Consider the following 17,776-nt stretch of genomic DNA (forward strand, 5'->3'; position numbering starts at 1 on the left):
GAATCTGCTTCGGGAATATGATTAGGTCCTCTTTCTCTCCGTCATAAAATTAAATCCTGTACAATTAAAAATCCTCGCTGACTAATTTATAGTGGGTTGAACAAGTTACAAGGATTCAAATCAGAAGTTCTGTTTGGAGAAAATATGTCACACTGTTCACGTACCTGTGTTCTATTATTAATTGGTATTTGTTGACAAAGCATTGATTTCCCTTTGGGATGGGATGTGTTTCTTTGACAGCAAAAGCTTTACTGTTGATATTTTACCGACATCCACTCCCATACCCCCCGCCAAAAAAATGTTTCTTGTTTAAATATTTAAGGTACACGAGATAAACAAGGAGCAACACCTAACGTCGTGTACTGCAAACAATAGAGGCTATTGTGGCGCTCTTGTTGTGCAACGTTAATTAATTGATCAAATCTCAAAATCCCCTTGTAATTAAATCACAGACAGATGGGAATAAAACTAATGAGAAAAATAATTTCTTATTAAAATGCTCTGAACACATTTGTAATTTGTGAATGGTTTCCTCGTATGAGAGGTGAATGCCGCAAGACTATCCACTTCTGTCGCCTGCTTCAGCATTAATAAGAGCAACCCGGCCTGCCGGCTCATTAACCGTCACTCACAACGATGCGACTTGCCCGGCTCACTTCTAATCAGATCAACCCGATAAACGCACGTGACTGCAAGGGAAGGGGCCGACGGGTCCCTCTCAGCTGCGTTTTTATTTTCGCAAATGGGTCTTAATTACTTAATTGGTCTCTGTAAGCTCGTAATAAATTAAATTAAAAGACGCGGAAAGATGCATGCCCCCCCCTCTCTTCTCCCGCCGTGACGTTGCTCGCAGGCTGGATCCAGGCAGTGTGGGTTCTTGGGGTGTGTCACCGGCAGTTTCCACCCAGCGGGCGTTGAAAGTTAAGGCAAAAAAAAAAAGTTTGTTTTACGTTCTCGTTCTCGGCGAAGCACGGCTGGTCACGGCGCGTCTCTCGCGGCGCACCCTGGCGAGGGGCACACAGCTCGGGCCAGTCTGCACGCAGTTTTCTCCTGCTGCCAGCCAGCCAGTCGGCCTGCCTTGGGGCCGGTGGGAATGCCCTGAGCCCATGCTGGCTGCTCCTGGTGGGGGGTGCTCGCTTGGTGCTGCTGTTGCATATTCATGCAGCCAGCCTGGGAGTTTTCACAATGTGCTTGACTGGATAATGACCCACCCGGTTAGACCTGTAAGCATAAGTATCACATCTGCACTCGTTTTCCATATACAGTATGTAATGAATTTATACACTTTTTTTTTTCAGTGGGGATGCTGGCCTCATCTGCTCCTAGCCCGCCTGCCTCCCAGCCAGGTGAGTCTGGTGTGAACGTCACCAAGGATCTGTGCTACTCCCTCGCTGAACGCGAGGCTTCGTCTTTCATCCTGGCACAATCCCGAGTGCCAGATGTTCACATACATTATCATACTTTTACTGTGCCACGTGTTCTGTGTGGGGGGAGCTGGGTCTCGCAATGGGCCGCTGCTGCTTACGATCGACACAGACCGGGCGTCAGAACCCCCGCGTCCAGACCTCTCCCGTCCGGGTCAGGATCTGAGCCTCCAGCTCGGACACGCCGCCTTCGTCTGAACAGCGGCCTCGGCGTGGACGGCAGACGTCTGCTGGACACTGGTGTTGGTGACGCAGTAAGCAAAATCATTTTTCTTACCCTTCGTAACCGTGAAACTGCCTTTTGCGCTTCCCCAAACGAAACCTGCCCCATGAAAATAAAAACGCAACCGAACTCCACTCGATCAAAGGAATTCCTCAACTTATAGAAAGAGGAAGGGATTTTAAGCACATGATTACTTCACTAGTAAAAGCAACGTAGTTTTAGGTTTACAAAACCTCTTCAACAGAAGCTTTCTTAATTTCAATGAGAGAGAGACGATTGTAAACATTTAATCGCAGAATGCAGTTCATTAACAAAACATTCTCTTTATTTATGCAACTGTTTGTCAGTTGCCAAAAGCAAGTGCAATATAATGTGGGTTTTAAAGGTGTCTGTGTGATTTTTACATTAAAATAAAAAACTACTTTGACAGGTTGCACAGAGCCAAAATTAAAATATTTTTTTTCATTGATGCATTTAATATAATCTGTTCAAAAAGCCTGTAGGTCTTATTTTTTTTCAGTGCCTGAATATATATATATATGTTAAGTTCCTTACGATATTTACATTATTTTCACTTAAACTGTTCATTCAGTAAGTGGTGATACCACTTTCCCTTGTTATCGCATACACACAGAGATATGGGGAAGAGTGTACTGGGGAAGCTTTATTTTTATTGGCTACTAAAATTTTATGGAGATATAAACCTGATGAGAAAAGAAACACGACCACTCTGCCGAATGCAAGGCCAGTCTTTCTTTATCTCCACGTCATGTTGAACCCCTACCACAGAGGTGGTGATCTGGAAAGGGCTGCATGATCTGTGCCGGTTCTTTCACCTTTCCTATAAAAGTCTCCGGGGAAGCAGAACTCTTCCATCTCTTGTCCTCCTTCACTACATCACGACCTCTAAGAGATGAATGCCGATAAGCTATGCAGCCTTCTTCCACGATGATGAGTGTAATACGCCACAATATTACCCCCATTTTAACTATAGTTGTGCCAAGAGACGGGTAAAATGAGCACCGCATAGTTTAGCGTCTCCTAAGTTGCCCGGGTCTCCGGCAACAGTCATGACGCACTGTGTCTTTCGAGGGCAAAACGTGCGTCGTTTCCTAAAACGATATCCAGGACAGACCTGCTCCCCTGTAAGGCCTTTAGGAGGACTCCTGTTAATTGACACCAGTTTTACTGGGGCACGTCCATCAACTTCATTTCCCACGCTTTCCGGCGTAGCATCCGAACTGCCAGTAGTCCCATTTATTTAATCAGGAGTCAAACAACAACAACAACAACAACAACCCGAAAGGAGACAGGGACGCGCCTGAGCAAGGACTCCAGATAAAGTTCTCACATTTCAGCCTGAATTGGTGCACATAACTATTGGGTGTTTAATTGGCTGATCATTATTTTTAACGATGATTAATTGACCAGAAAATGTGTGTTCATTTCCGACCTTATTACGAGCGAGGCCGCCTGAGCTATTTCTGCGCGACTTTTTTTTTCCCTTCTCCATCGCCGAGTTCGCGTTTCCCGCGGAGCAGATGTGTGGCACCGAAAAGACACGGGGCGAAGCATCCGCCGCAGCTGCTGCTGCCCCCAAAATGACACTTCTTTAAAAAAAAAACTGCCAGGGAGTGTATTTGCAGGTGAATGCAGCAAGAAAAGAGGGGGAATAACAAAAGGAAAAGCGAGATAAAAATACAGCAGCTGAAGCCCAGGTGGAATTTGAGCAAGCTGTTCTCGTCAGCATCCCCACTCCCTCCTGTCAGAAGAGCTGTCAAACAGGCAGTACTCATAATGAAAGGAAAAATATTTTATTCAGATTTATTAATTTGAAAATGAAGCATGCCTGTCGACAGAGGGACAGTTCTTCTCAATCTGTCATCGTTGAACCACACGCGGCTGACATTGGGATTCATTTGTCTTGTCGGCTCTGACAGTCGGATTTTCCCAGAGCTCTTCCGCGAGGGATCGCCCTGGGATTTTAAACTGGATAAAACACATTCCGACAAGGAACAGCCTCTTTATTAATGCAAATTACCAGAGAAAAATGCTAGCAACAGCTACTGGCTCCTGATTTCTGCATCAGTCACATTTTTCAGTTTTAATAAAAGCCCCGAGTGCTGTTATATATATGGATCCTGTAGTTTTACAGGAATAATGTCACTCCAAAGCAGCGACACGGTAAACATCTCTTAGTTAAAACAAACAGTTGTGCAGGACGGCATGCCAGTGCCATTTTCCATTACTCCCTCATTCTCAAAGCCGATCACGCAGACAGATCGCGGGAAGAGGTCATCTTTTACCAAACAAGCCCCATCTACAGTAGCTGGTACACACTGCGTGCAGTAAACATTCCGCATTAAGTGAAGACGATAACTGCAGTGTGCTGAATTATTTAACATCTTCATCAGGGTGCTGTATCTGTATAGTGGATTTAGAAAGAGTAAATATTTCGTATTGGAAGGCTGCATTCTCCTTGGAAATATTAAAGATGTCGTGTTAAAAGCGCCTTTCGTGAAATAAACGAAGCGCTTGTCGGTGAGCGTTTATACGTGTATGCACATGATTGTGCGCCCTGTACGTGTGGCAGCACCGGGTGTGATGGCATCCGGCGTGTGCTGTCTGAGACGACCTCAGCCTCACTGCGTGGCCGTGATTCTGGCCCTGAAACCTACCGTTTCCGCTCTCCCAGCGCATCCTAATTGCTAGTCTGAGGTGAATCAGATATGATTCATCGGGGGTCGAACTGTACCGCGGCGAGGCCGGGGGCTGATGGATCTGAACTGGAGAAGCCGTCGTGCCCTACCAGTCTCTAGGAATGCCTTCTCAGCTGGAGACTCGCCGGAAACTCTCATTTATGCAAATCGTTTTGCATGTAATCTGTATGGATAACATCACATTTGGGAAGTCATTGTGATGATGCCCTTAAACACTTCCGTGTTCTTTAGTTATTTTTTTTCCCTCATTTTCTCTGTTATACGAATGCAGACGCATAACTCTAGCGTGCGGGTTTCGTGTTCCGGGGTGCTTCGTGCCGATTTTAATGCAGATTTTAAAATGTTTTGCCGGTTGATGACGGTAGCTGATGTGCTCCATGCACAGAAAAGGGAACAACTGCACCTGCCTTTGTTTTGTTTTTTTCCACGGTTGCTTTGCTTTAGCTTGGAGAAACTGGGTGAAATGAAACATTGCGGTGTGTTATTATTTCAGTTCTGTGTTCCCTGCTGTGTCCTTTGACATTTAACTCGCCTCACCTGCTATCCACAGATATTAAATTAAGCGTGACAAGCGCTCCCTTCTCCCCCGGTCCATCAAGGCCCTGTGCTCAGCTGACATCTTTCTGCCGGCCGGCTAGCTTTCCCGTGTGACATTAATAGCATGACTGTCCACACGGTGAAGGGCCTTACCTTCAGCCTCAGCGCAGCCCGGGAGGGCACAGCCCCCGAGCCCCAGCTGGGCTGTCAGCAGGCTGGGCTGCAGGGTGTGAGGACAGGCCCTGAGTGCTTTACCTACTCTTGCCTGAAAGGGGGAGGGGATGCCGGCCAGCTGTGTGAGGTTCCACAGTAATGCAGCAGCGAGCGCAACCCAGCTGTACCGAGGGCCTGCTCCCCCTACAGGACATCTCGGGGGGCCTCGCTCTTGCTGGTCCTTCAGTTCTCCCCCAAACCGGGAGGACGGGGGGTTGAGCCGCCAGTCCTTGGAATGGGCACCAAGGAGCACCTCATCCGGGATGTGGGCAGGAGCCTCGGGGCTGTGCTCCTCCGGCTTCTTCCTCTCTGCCGCCTTCTTGCAGTTTCGGGGGGGGGGGGGGGGGGGGAGAGTGGAATCTGGGCTGCGGTGGGTAAGGAGTTCAGGAAGGAGCCCCGAGTGAGACAGGCTGAGTCATTCTGCAGGCACCTTCAAGTTCAAGTTCAAGTTTATTGGCATTATGCTCATAGACAGGTAGATTTCATGGCATAATGAAATGCTACTTAGCTAGCTCTCAGGCGATAAGTAGTACAAAAAACAACAATACAATTGTATAAGAAAAGAAAGACAGTGACAACAATAGATGTGCAAAACTCGTCCATCAACAGAATGAAATAAAGGATAGTAAATTATGGGGGTGAGCTTCTCGACATGTGAGGTGGAGGTAAGGGCATCTAATGAAGCCGTGACTGCTGTGGAAAGATGGGTCACGATCGTCCGGAGCTTCAACTTTTCCTCCCTTTAAATACTGCCTTGTGCCCCTGTCCTGCCTCCCCTTTATACAGGAAATGGATTTCCCTCCATTTACAGTCCATCTGTAGGGCTGTGCGTGTGTTAACCTCGGCCTTATTGTAGGCTATCCCAAGATTCACCCTGCTCCCCGTTTTTCCGTCTCTAGGAGGAAACGGTAGTTGTGAATTTGGCCCCAGTGCGAGCTCTCCTACCACATCCACACCCTCAGCCCCTTTCCTAATTTTAAAAGCCTCTTTTTATGTTGTTGTTGTTCTTTCATATAGCGAACGGAGCCATAACTTAATATTTTAATGCATGTTAATGTGTTGTTTAACCTTCTCGCAACAATCGTCCGCCTTTAAAAGGTTAACCTTGAATGTGAGCCAGAGCAGCACTGCGAATGACGTGTCAATCTGGGGGAACATCTCAGTCTAATGGATTGGTAGTTGATTGCTCAGCCCATCTTGAGTTAGATGCTGTATATATTGAATAGACATTAAAAAGAACATTTCTCAATTTCTCAGCACCACACTCAGGGTCAATGGATCATTGGGGCAGTGAAACGCTGAGTCAACTTTGCCTCTTAATTTATCTCTGGTTTGATTAAAGCTTAATTCTGAGTCCAGGCTCACACCACTGACTCTGTGCAGTTCACGCTACAGGCAGAGTTTAGAGTTGTCCGAGTATTGCAATTGATTCATTTATTCATTCCTTGTTCTAGGAATGTGCTGCCTTATAGTATAAACGTAAGCGAGTGCATTTATTACTAGAATCGCTGTGAAAAGGCTTTGGCATGTGGGAGCCCTCTTGCAATCTCTCTGAATCACATAATAATAAATTGAAAGAAATATCTGCCTATTGTTATTAGGTAGTGCTTTTCATCACAAAGGATGCCAGAATGATTAGGTTATTATTTTGACCAGCCCCCCCACACCACCACCACTCGAATTCCAGGTCCGGTTTTGGGATTGCAGGGGCCCGGTGTGAAATTTAGCCAAGACGCTGGAACTCCTATGATAATTTTTCCTCCCTCTACCAGGGAATTATTGATCTATTTGCTACACTGCCAAGGACAAAAGTCCCGGTTTTTCCGACTTTTCTTCTCCAAGCTGTATACCGGGGTGTCTGCTGCTGTTTGTCAATGGGTTAACAATCAGTCTAAAGTCTGGTCCTTACTGCACTGCTGGGAGACATTTATCTCAACCCCACTCTATTGCCTGCTTGAACTCCCCCTGGGGGTGGCAATGGAATTATGTGTCAGTGCCCCAAAACCCCTCAACGCGATTGGCTAAGAGGAGTCTATTATTCTTCCTGAACTGAATGAGATCAGGAGCCCGAAAGCAATATCCCAAGGAACACTAGGAAAATTACTTCTCTGCCCCGGAGTTATATACTAGCAAGATCCACAATAGTATGGAAAATAAAATACACGTCACATATTGTATTTACTTTGTTTTCGAAGGCTAAAAATGGGTGCTGCTGGCAAAAAAAGCCAGCCTTTAACAGTTCACTCTTTCTCAAGCCTCTCTCATTTCCGAAGGGGCAGACAATGATGAGAAACACTCTCTTCAGGACCTCTGGCCCCAGCCAGGTAAGGCGGCGCTGTCCACCAGGCACAACAAGCAGCAGGAGATCTTCCTGAGGTCCTGAGCAACAGAAAGCCACTCTGAGCTCAGCAGATTTCCATTCCTGGCACTTTCTGGGCTGGGCTCTCGGTGTTGTGGTGCGGAGAGTCCTTTCAAGCCAACTCCACTGTCTGGAAACCTCAGGGAATGAAGAAAGATGCCAGGTTTTTTTTTTCTTTGCTGCTGGTGAGTCCTCAGCCAAGCCCAGCAGTTCTGATGCCCCACACACACGCTGCCTAGCCTGGTGTGTTGAGATGGGACACTGAAAATCCCCCAAACCCTTTTTTATATATACAACAGGAAGAAGGACAGAACAATGCACAACAATATAAATGTGCACCAGGGGAGGCTCCTGGGAAGACTGGCCCTGCTGTGAGAATGTGTGTCTGAGTGTCTGCACTGCGATGGGCCTGTCCCACACAGGATGTACACTGGCCTGCACCTGTTGCTTGCTGGGATAGGATTGAGCTCCCATGTGCTGTGGATAAACTGGTTAGAAACCGGACGGATGGAACAAGGAACCTTTCTGGGGCCAAAACTGTCTAGCTCTCTAACGTACTTGAAGATCAGTGGGAGTGAACCCCTTTCAGATATTTTTTTAGCAGTCTTGGAAAGCTCTCTGTTCTCTGACGGGGAATGGCGTCCCCCTGCACACGTCGAGGTCAGCGGGAGATTCTGGTGAAGCAGAAAATATGGAGGAGTTATTCCGAAGACCGTCCGGTACGTATAGTTAACGTTTTGTCACCCGTTCTTTGGTAGGACTGTTGATGTTTAAATCTCCTGGCGTAGCTTGTGGTCTTGTGCATGAATGCACTGACTCTTTCTCGCCGCAGGCATTAGAACCTCTGTTTGAAGAGCGCACACACACACACAGAGAGCGAGGAAGAGACCCGTCCCACGAAGATAATCCCTGCCATGCTCAAACTCGGCTGTGAGTGATGTGACAGTGTGTGTGCTCCAAGAGCACATTGTCTGCTCTAACTTTCCCTGTGCGTGAGGATCTGCGATCTCCATGAAGTGCCTTCCTGCCTCTTCTTCCTCCTCTGGCTGTCTGGTGCGTCTTCTCGCTGTCAAGCAATATCTCCGGCCTGATTTGTTCCTCTTCTCCCCAGCAGCTTATTCGGATAAGACTTAACGGCAAATTATATTACATGCGTGTGTGTAGCCCTGTCGGAATTCGTTTTTTCCCCAGAATGTGTCCTCCTGGTCAAGTGACCAGTTGAATTTTATTACGAGGAGAGTCTCTCGTGGGACTTTAATAAAAGAAGCGGCTTTCATAGTATTTGAAAACTCCGGTTCCTTTGAAAAGGATTTGGGGGGGTGCATGTTTATTTCATCAATACAAATTGAAGGAAAAAGAAAAAACGGCTATGGAATACAATGTGAAATTCGTTGCGACAGCAGTGGAGCAATTGGCTTGTCTTTCCTGAACTTTCCTGAAGTACAGTTTCTGCTTTGTTCTGTAATGTATTGATCCATTCAGAGCTCCCGCCCAATGAGGTTGACTCATGCTAGCTCTGTTTAAGCCTGTCTGCAACATGGCTTTTTTTATTTCTCCTTCCTGGCAGCCGGCAAAGCCTTCACAAGACTGTACAACCTTGGAGCTCAATTTTTTTTCTACTCTTCACTCTGGAACACTGCCAAAGGCAAAAATAAAAGGGAAAAAGACACACACACACACGCACACACACACACAACTTCAGCATAGTTTGAAGTTTTCACTGAATTCCTCAACTGAAAAGCAAGTTCTAGTCAAAGTTGATGTCCTGGTGAAATGATTACTCTCATTGTAAGGTATATAACATTGTACAAATTCTCTATATCTTGGCCTCTTTAATACAAGAAAACCAGGAAAAAGTTAGCATTAAGCAATGTGGCTGGAACAGAGGCCTCTTTATTTTCTGCATGGAAAATAACACTTTGCTGGACTTCAGCCCTGATAACCCAGGGACGCTTACCTGGAAGTGGAACTCCATCTGATTCTCCAAGTCTGTGTCTAACTAGAAATAGGGAGACTTTCAGAAAGCAAGGAGCTGACTTAATTGACAGTAGAAAAACTGTTCCGAATGCTGCACACACATACAAATAAATATATACCGTGGGTCCCCGAATTGGTATTTTGAAGTCCATATGATAATAGTTTGGTAATCACGATGACCGCTGTGATTTATCCATCCAGTCAGTTTTGTTTAAGGCTTTGTACGTAGAGGTCCCGGTCAGGTGGTGCTTGTCCACCTGGGAGGCACAGGACACTACAGCCTGAATGAGACACTAGTCCCTCACAGGGCACATGCACACTTAATTTAGGCGCAGTTTAGGGCAGCTACAGTAGCTAACCTGGAGCATGTCGCCTGGACCTGGGCACTCCTTGCTTACACAGGGAAATAAATGCAAACTCCAGAACTTCACCCTGGGCTGGAATCGAACCCAAGAGCTGTGAGGCAGCAGTCTTGAATTCCACCCAGGTAACGACTTATGTTTGGGTTTATTCCACTTGATGGTTTCAACAGTGGAGTGTAATTTAAAAAAACACTGGACAGATGCGTCTTTAAAAACAGTCGCCATTCTACTGTAAACGTTGCGGATGTGTAGTAGACTATAATCCGAAAAACACTATTCAACACACTATTGGGACACACTAATATTTTCTGTATTATACAAGGGCAACAAGTGCGATTACAGTTATAACAAAGTAAAACATTATGAACATGGTAGTAGGGGAAATGCACAAAACTTTCATTTAGGTTTACTTTCTTGTATTAAATATTGGACTTCTCTGCCTGCAGACTTACAATGCTTGACTTCGTTAACACACCTAATCAGGGAAAACCTGATCTTTCTGGCAAACAGTCATCAGGGACTAGTGGAAAAAATAATCTAAATGTGGATTTAAATTACTCAGATCAGGGGTCACAGTTTTTCAGCATAATTGCTTTATTTTACCATCAAGGATATTTAAGTTTGCATGTTTGAATGACATTGAGTGATTATTATTGAAATATAAGAGAAGTAAGAATTTGACCTCTGACTTTCATTTACCAGTGATCCCAGTCTTGTAATCTGTGTTTGAAAACGCTGTCCCCACAAGGGCTTGGAGACACTCTGCTAAACCTAGAAGGCTCTTCAACAATGACCTCCTGTTCACTCCAGGTTTCAACATGCTATGCAATTTGGAACGGAGTTGTGATGAAGAAAAACTCATGGGCTCAGACTTAAAACACTTTTCATGAACAGAAAATAATCCCAGTGTATTCTGTAAAAAAACTGAGTTTTCTTTGAAAAAGACCTAGGCAAGAGTGGTGTGAAATAAGGAGTTTCTGCAAACATTAAAATCACTGATCAAAGCAATCGCAAAATTCATTATCTTTTTTCATTCTCATTATTCATTACCAGCTTTTACCGGTTCTTGTTGGAATTACATTTTACTTAGAATACATTTCTCAAATCCTTTTTAACACTTCAACCATACTATCCAACATATGTTTTGATGTGTTCATTTATATACATAAATATAGACACATTAATATACATTTTATTTTCTGCCCTCTCTGATACAAACAATGGAATGCTTGAAGTACACAGCTGCCCATTAAACGAATCTGTTTGAGCGAGCCTTGAATCAGTAAACTCCGTCCCACTGAACAACAGGGACTTCTTACTGGGACTGATGGATCATTTCCAGTATTGACTGATTGATTGGTTTTTGCCCAGCTGTTGTATCGGGAGACCATGAGTTAGAAAATAGCACTTTAAATGGTTTGGGAGACCAATGCATTTGAAAAGAGACACTCTATCTGCTTAAGAGTTTAGAATCATTGCCTTTTGAAATCAATAAGGTCCTCTAAAATATGATACTTCCCTGTACTCTGCCACTTATGGAAAAAAACCCAAGATGTTTTCAATGAAATGATCATTGCTTTAACTGGTGAACTGGGAGACACACAACAAACTCAATGCAGCTGCAAGCCTGTACTTATAAAAGTGATAAGTAGTTCCTTGATGCCGTGAAAATGTTTTGGTTGGTTTGGAAACTGCAGCAGAACTGATTGAGACAATAGGGAGGTATTTCGTATTGTCTGGTCACAGAAATCCTTCCAGATCTTTGTGTTAAAGTGCTGGACCATGTCTTTCCCAAGTCTGGGGTCTTATCTTCACCAACAAGATAAAACTCAGTGCTATGGATTTTCAGGTTATAAATATTTGCTTACAAATGTAAGATGAAATGAATCTCCCGAGAGCAAGAATATTTAAAGCAAAAGTATAAATATTTTTCTTACTAGACTCGCAGAGTTAATACAGCAGTAGATCTGGGGAAAAGGAAAGGATTAACATTTGAAGGAAAGGGATTTGAAGAGCCTGAGTAGTTTCTTCAAACAGTGCAAGTTCTTTATCCGTTGATGTCACAGTCCTGTGGATTATCAATGGCCCCCGTTTTAAAACATCAACACTGACATTAACACTGAGAGAAAATATTTCTGCTAAGGTCTTGGGGGTTGGGGTGTTTGAGTGAAAGCTACAATCAGCATGACAGTCCTTACAGTGTGCTTTTTACTATAAATATACATGGTACAGCGCAATTGTGTATTCCTTACTGTTCAGTGTGTCACTTGTTGATCTTCTAATGCCCTATTTCTGAACAACAGTCCCCTCTCAGAACGTATCCAGACCTGCTTCAGTGGATATTTGACTATAATGTCCAGTTTTTCCCTTTTTGAACTGCTTGTACCATAATTTGGAACATAAGGATTTCTTAGATGTTATTATAAATATTAAAACATATGATCTTACAGAAGTAGTGGTTAACATTGCTATCTTACAGTGCTGGGACCCGGAGTTCAATTCCTAGGTGCTGTCTGTGTGGAGTTTGTATGTTCTCCCTGTGCACCGGTTTCCTCCCAAAGTCAAAATGTACTTGTGGATTAAAGGCTCTGGCTCCCTTGACCCTGAACTGGATAAAGAGTTTAGATGGATAGTTGGATGTAGTAAGTACAGTGTTCCTAGGCTTATTGTGCTATTTATAAAATGTTTTTCTAGGGCTGATTTACACAATTCAATAAAGCTCCCAGAGCATTTCAGCATATTTGATTAATTAAATGGTTTTGACATTCTTTTTCTTCAGCTATTTTCCATTACCACACACAATGCCGTGTAGTTCTCTCAGTGTTTTCACGGTGAATGCTAAAAGAATTTCTATACAGAGCTCTAGTTTACTGATTAAATGAAACCGGCATGCTTCAGTACTGCTAATTGTCCCTTTGTGACCATTTAACCTGCGATTTCTGTTTACCCTTCCAGAACCTGAGGGGGAAATGCTATTGTGTTCATCATGACATTGGGGTGAAGGACTTGGATCACGGTTTTGTCTTTTTGTGTGTGTGTGTCTCCTTCTGGAGCTGTAATGATGAAAAGGTTACCCTGTCTGCGTCCATACTCATAGAATGTCTCCAGCTGTGCAAAGCCGCTGTGATTTTTGCCCAAGAGCCAGATTCTAAAACAGCCGATATCTAAAAAAGTCTGGGCAAAGGAAGCCCACAGCAGTGAAGGCTGTCTGCTGACTCTCCACAAAGTCTGGATGGCCAGGAAGGCATTGCAGGTTCACTAGACAGCTCAGCCGTAGAACCGTGTGATCCTGGTGCTTGATATTATTGCGTGTGTACACAATCACGTGCCATTGGCTCCTCTTTGTTTTAAAGGAGGAGACGTACGGGGTTCAGAGAGTAGCTAGCTGCAGACACCAGCCGGCTGTGGAGGCAAGGAGGCTCACACCTGCTCCAGTCTGCTTTCTCTCAGCAGGTGTTTCTATTAGAAATTAGTGCTCAGGAAGGTGCTCTGGGCTCCAGCATTCCTCGTACAGGCGATAGGAAATAACCAGCTGAGCAATTCAGCTGCTCACTCCCCTCAGGAAGTGTCTGTAGCAAAACTTATATCTGTGCTTGTCTCCCTTTTCATTTCTGCCAGGGAACTTTAGTTCAGCACTTTGGTGGGCCCCTCTCTGCAGTGTTCGGTGTTTGTGTGGAACAAGACCATTTAGGCATCCAATGACTAATGCTATTATGCTTTGTAAGTCTGCCACCTACAGTTGGTTAGGTCGCGGGTATTTGAGATAGAATGAAAGACTCATTTCACCTGGCTATGATCTGCATTCGCGATCACCGAAGCCTCCTCATGGCCGTCCGAAGGAGACATCTGGGAAGACGTTTTGCCTCCTCCCGATCCCTTCAAGACCAGAGCTGAGTATATCTGAGGTTAACACATACTGCTCCCCTGGTACTGCCCAGTGCCCTCACTCTACATCAAGAGTCTTTCTTCTCATTTTGTTCCAATTGTCAGTTAACCTCTCCAACAGCCACTGTCCCATCAATCTAAATTCACTTCTGATTTACTTCCTGCCCTACACTGTGCACAGGCTCATCGAGCGCTGCTTAATCAAGTAATCCCATGTGGACTGAATGTTATGTTCACAGTTCAGTTATGTTCGGTTTTAAGAGCGTCTTCTTTTTGCTTAATAGAGGGCAGTCTCAGATATATACAGAGCACAAAAAAGTGTTTGCTCACTCCGCTCGATGGAAGCAGCCCTTTTCCAGGAGAGCATCAATCCAGTAATTCGTTTGTCACCCGAAATTACATTTTTAAAGATGGGGAACACTTCGAAGATACTGATGAATTATGCAGCTAGTATGTTCAATTAATGTATCTCTGACCCTTAGGAACTGACAGTATCTGTTTAAAAAATGCCTTAATTACTCCGTTTAACAAATCACCTGCAACTGGCCGCAATGCAATTGTTTCAAGTCTTTAAAAATGGATGATTTAATGTCATCCTGTAAATCTTGCTGCAGTGGAACTGCCTAGGGGACAGGGCTGGAGGAGACCCCTGCTTTAAAACATCATTTAAATATTAAAAAACAGTCAACTATATTAGAACACTTGATGTGAATGAAATACGCATTGCTATTTCAGTAGTTCTGCAAGCTTTATGCTCATTTCAAAGCAAGTGAAAAGTCGGCTGCTTCACATAACCCTCAGAAAGAATGCAAACAATGGTTCCCATATGCTTTTGTTTCAAAATACAATTTTTCTTCATTTTTCACAATTGCTCCGTGAAAGGCTTGTATCATGGTGAACAGGGGGCTGAAACACAGTGGTCCATATGTAACCAAAGACGTTTCTTTGTACAGTTATTTGCAGATTATAGATTTGTGTATTTTTCTTCAGTTTCTGTTTTTTCTGTTTAATTATTGAAATGTCAACAGACAAAATGATGCTGCTGCTGCTGTTGTTGCTGATGATGATGATGATGATAATGATAATAACAGAAAGACACAGCTTCACAGTTCCATAGCCTAGACTGCCTTTAGGCTGAAATCATTATCATACACATTAAATCAGCTTGCATTCGAATTTAGGCAACAGAGACAAGCATTTCCTTAATAACAGGCCTCCTTCCTGTCCAATATAAGCATTAGCATACTTTTCCATCATGCTGTCCTTATGTGCACATTTTTATATGTGCAAATAAAAATACGTTAGGTACCAGATCGTGTCAGAAATAATCTACACGAGGAGTTAACCCATTCTGAAGCACGGCGCTAAAGTTTTACATTCAGAATATTCAAAACTGAACTTCTTTGTTCAATCTCCCCCATCCTATTTAATCGTGATTAATGAGTTTTTGATGTCGGAGGGGTATTTGTTTGCTTAGAAGCCTGACAAATGCGTGGTGACATCCTAATGATTTGAAACAGCCTTCAGTGTAATTCTTTAAAAATTCATAGAAGCAATTTTTAATACCAACAATACTCAGCTGTACTTTTCCACAGTTCTGCTGCAGAATGAGAGGGCAGCACCGTATTTCCCTGACATAAGGTAAACACGTGTGAATATTCTCATGTTATTAGGCCCCATCAAACTGAATAAGTCCAAGGAATGTTATAGATCTGCCCCTCCCTTACTGGTACAATATTAGATCATCACGAATGTAATAGGTTTGACTGCCTATTGTCTCATCCCTGTCCAGCTACAGGGAAAACTACACACTTCTCGTTTCTAACGTACTTACAGTACAACCTTCTCTACAACCCTGAAGAAGAGAACTCTGTAACCCTGAGCATTCACTGCAGAAAATGAGACAGTCAAATCAAGAGGAAAGTACCGATGCACAGACATACACTGCACTATGAAAATGACCTGAGGCTTCAAGGGTGGAATCCTGTCTGAAGCACCGAAGAATGTCAACTGATCCACTACCAACTGCAACATTGTCAGCTTAGATTTGATCAGAGCTGGGCTACAAGACGACCTTCAGTGGAGAATATCATGCCTGTATGTGCAGCTTTCTAGTGCAGGAAATGAACAGGTGTTCAAGACTCTTCTTGATGCCGGGGTCATCTGAGCTGTCTTTTGTGTTCAGTAAAACAGAATCTCCAGTAGGAGGAAGACAAGCACTCCCCCACTTTGATCTGGAGGGAGATAATGGGACATTGTTTGTATTCTGCAGTATGAACCGGAAGACCTAGTCTGGACTTTTAACAAGTCATTGCAGGGATGGCATCCAAATTAATTTACTAGCCAGATTAATGAACCAGAAATCAAAAGGTAATAATATCTTCATTATGTCTATATAACATTATACAAGTACTGGTGCAATAGCTATTTTATGTGTAAGGAAGAAACTGCAGGTATATTAATTACGACAACAATACCAGTACAGAATGAAATGAAATGGATTGGTATCAGTACAAAAAGACCATATGGAACACAAAACCACAAGAAACACTGCAGGAGGCTGTAGTAATTATGTGTAGTGGGGAAGTCTAACACAGTCAACAGCTCTTGTTGGTAGTATAGGAGATCCCACAACAAAAGACCCAGTGGGTACCCAGGCTTCTGGATCTGAACCATTGGGAATTTATTTCTCCAAGGCTGCCTTAGGTCAAGATTGATATTCTGAAAGGTGAAATATCTGTAGCTTGAAACAAGAGCTACAGAAGGACAGCTGGTTGCAAATAAACTGAACTTCAGAACCTGATTGGCACAGGGTCTCAAACTGGAGGAAGGTTTAGTGTAAAATGCATTTGTTTTGCATGATAAAAACTATTCCTGGTCTTGTATGCTCAGTGTTCGATGAAAATATTTTCAAGGTGTTGCAAACTTGTATGTGGGATAAAATGATAAGTCCTTTCTTGAAAGCGAACAGGTGGACGTGCCAGGACTGTACTCTGCACTGGTGTTCTGCTCAACAGAGCCAGTCCAAGCAGCAGGTCTCTCGAGACATCGGGCAATTCTAGCACATTACAGCGCAATGGACAATACAGTTCAGGATCAAATATAACAGCTACACCACTGAAAGTATTCCGTATTATATTTGTAATTGCAAGTTGCTACTGCAAAAAAAAAAGATATGTTATTAGTTTTTCTTTTTTTCCTGTAAAAGCTAGCCATTAAATCATTTCAAGCAATCTTTTCCTTAAATTGTGGGTATTTTTTTCGCACTACAAAGTCATCAGAGAATATTGATTTGTTTGTGGCAATTGGTATTGACTGTTGCTGGTGCAGCTCTTGCAGCCTCCTGTTAGATTTAAAGAAACAGTGTGTATTGTGAGGGGATGGCTAAAATCAGGGGTGGTTAATCAGTACCCTTGTTTTCAGATACGTAGATGTTGTCATTCATAGAAACAAACAATTGACTTCAATGTAGTGAATTCAGCATTGAATAAATGCAAAAGGGAGTGCAGATAACTGCCCCTGGTCTATACGACAAAACCACAGGTACTGTAAATGAGCATTTCAGAACACTTTGACAGACACATCTCTACGTTAATAGATCTCGGGCAAATCTGATCCCAGATTCGGTAGATGAAGAGTCATTTGACCCCACGACAGAGTACCCAACTGACAGACACTAGATCTTTGTATGCAAATAAAGACTCCAATAAATAATTTAGTTTTCTTCTTGAAACGACTTTCATCGGCCATGCATGTTTTTAATTGACCACTACCACTGTTCCAGGCTGTCGTATTTGGACCTGGTTCTTCACAGGGGTGAGCGAGGTGTTTTGGAAATGGAGACGTGTGGATGCAGAATTCCACTGATGTGTCTTCAGTGGCTCTGTGGAGTCAAGGATGGGTTGACCATTGCCTGAGACACAGCCCTAAGTGATTTTAAAACCGGAATGCCAAAGACTAACACTGCACTCACTAGAACCGAATACGCACAATATGGAAAAGCGTCTTTGTATTGTGGTTGAACTTAATTCGTGTTGGGTTGGATAATTGCTAGCATTTTTTCGTTTTCCATTTTG

The 17,776-nt window shown here is 43.6% G+C and overlaps 1 long non-coding RNA gene across 1 annotated transcript; it reads left to right on the plus strand.

Annotated features, from left to right (window-relative positions):
• The first annotated feature begins 5,494 nt into the window (after positions 1–5,494).
• Positions 5,495–16,933, plus strand: LOC148651754 (uncharacterized). Its single transcript, XR_015925159.1, has 2 exons — positions 5,495–8,195; positions 8,309–16,933. It is a non-coding gene; the product is annotated as an uncharacterized LOC148651754 (long non-coding RNA).
• Positions 16,934–17,776: the final 843 nt, after the last annotated feature.

The sequence above is a fragment of the Lepisosteus platostomus genome, chromosome 11, assembly GCF_059453375.1.
Source record: "Lepisosteus platostomus isolate fLepPlt1 chromosome 11, fLepPlt1.hap1, whole genome shotgun sequence".
Taxonomy (NCBI): Eukaryota; Metazoa; Chordata; class Actinopteri; order Semionotiformes; family Lepisosteidae; genus Lepisosteus; species Lepisosteus platostomus.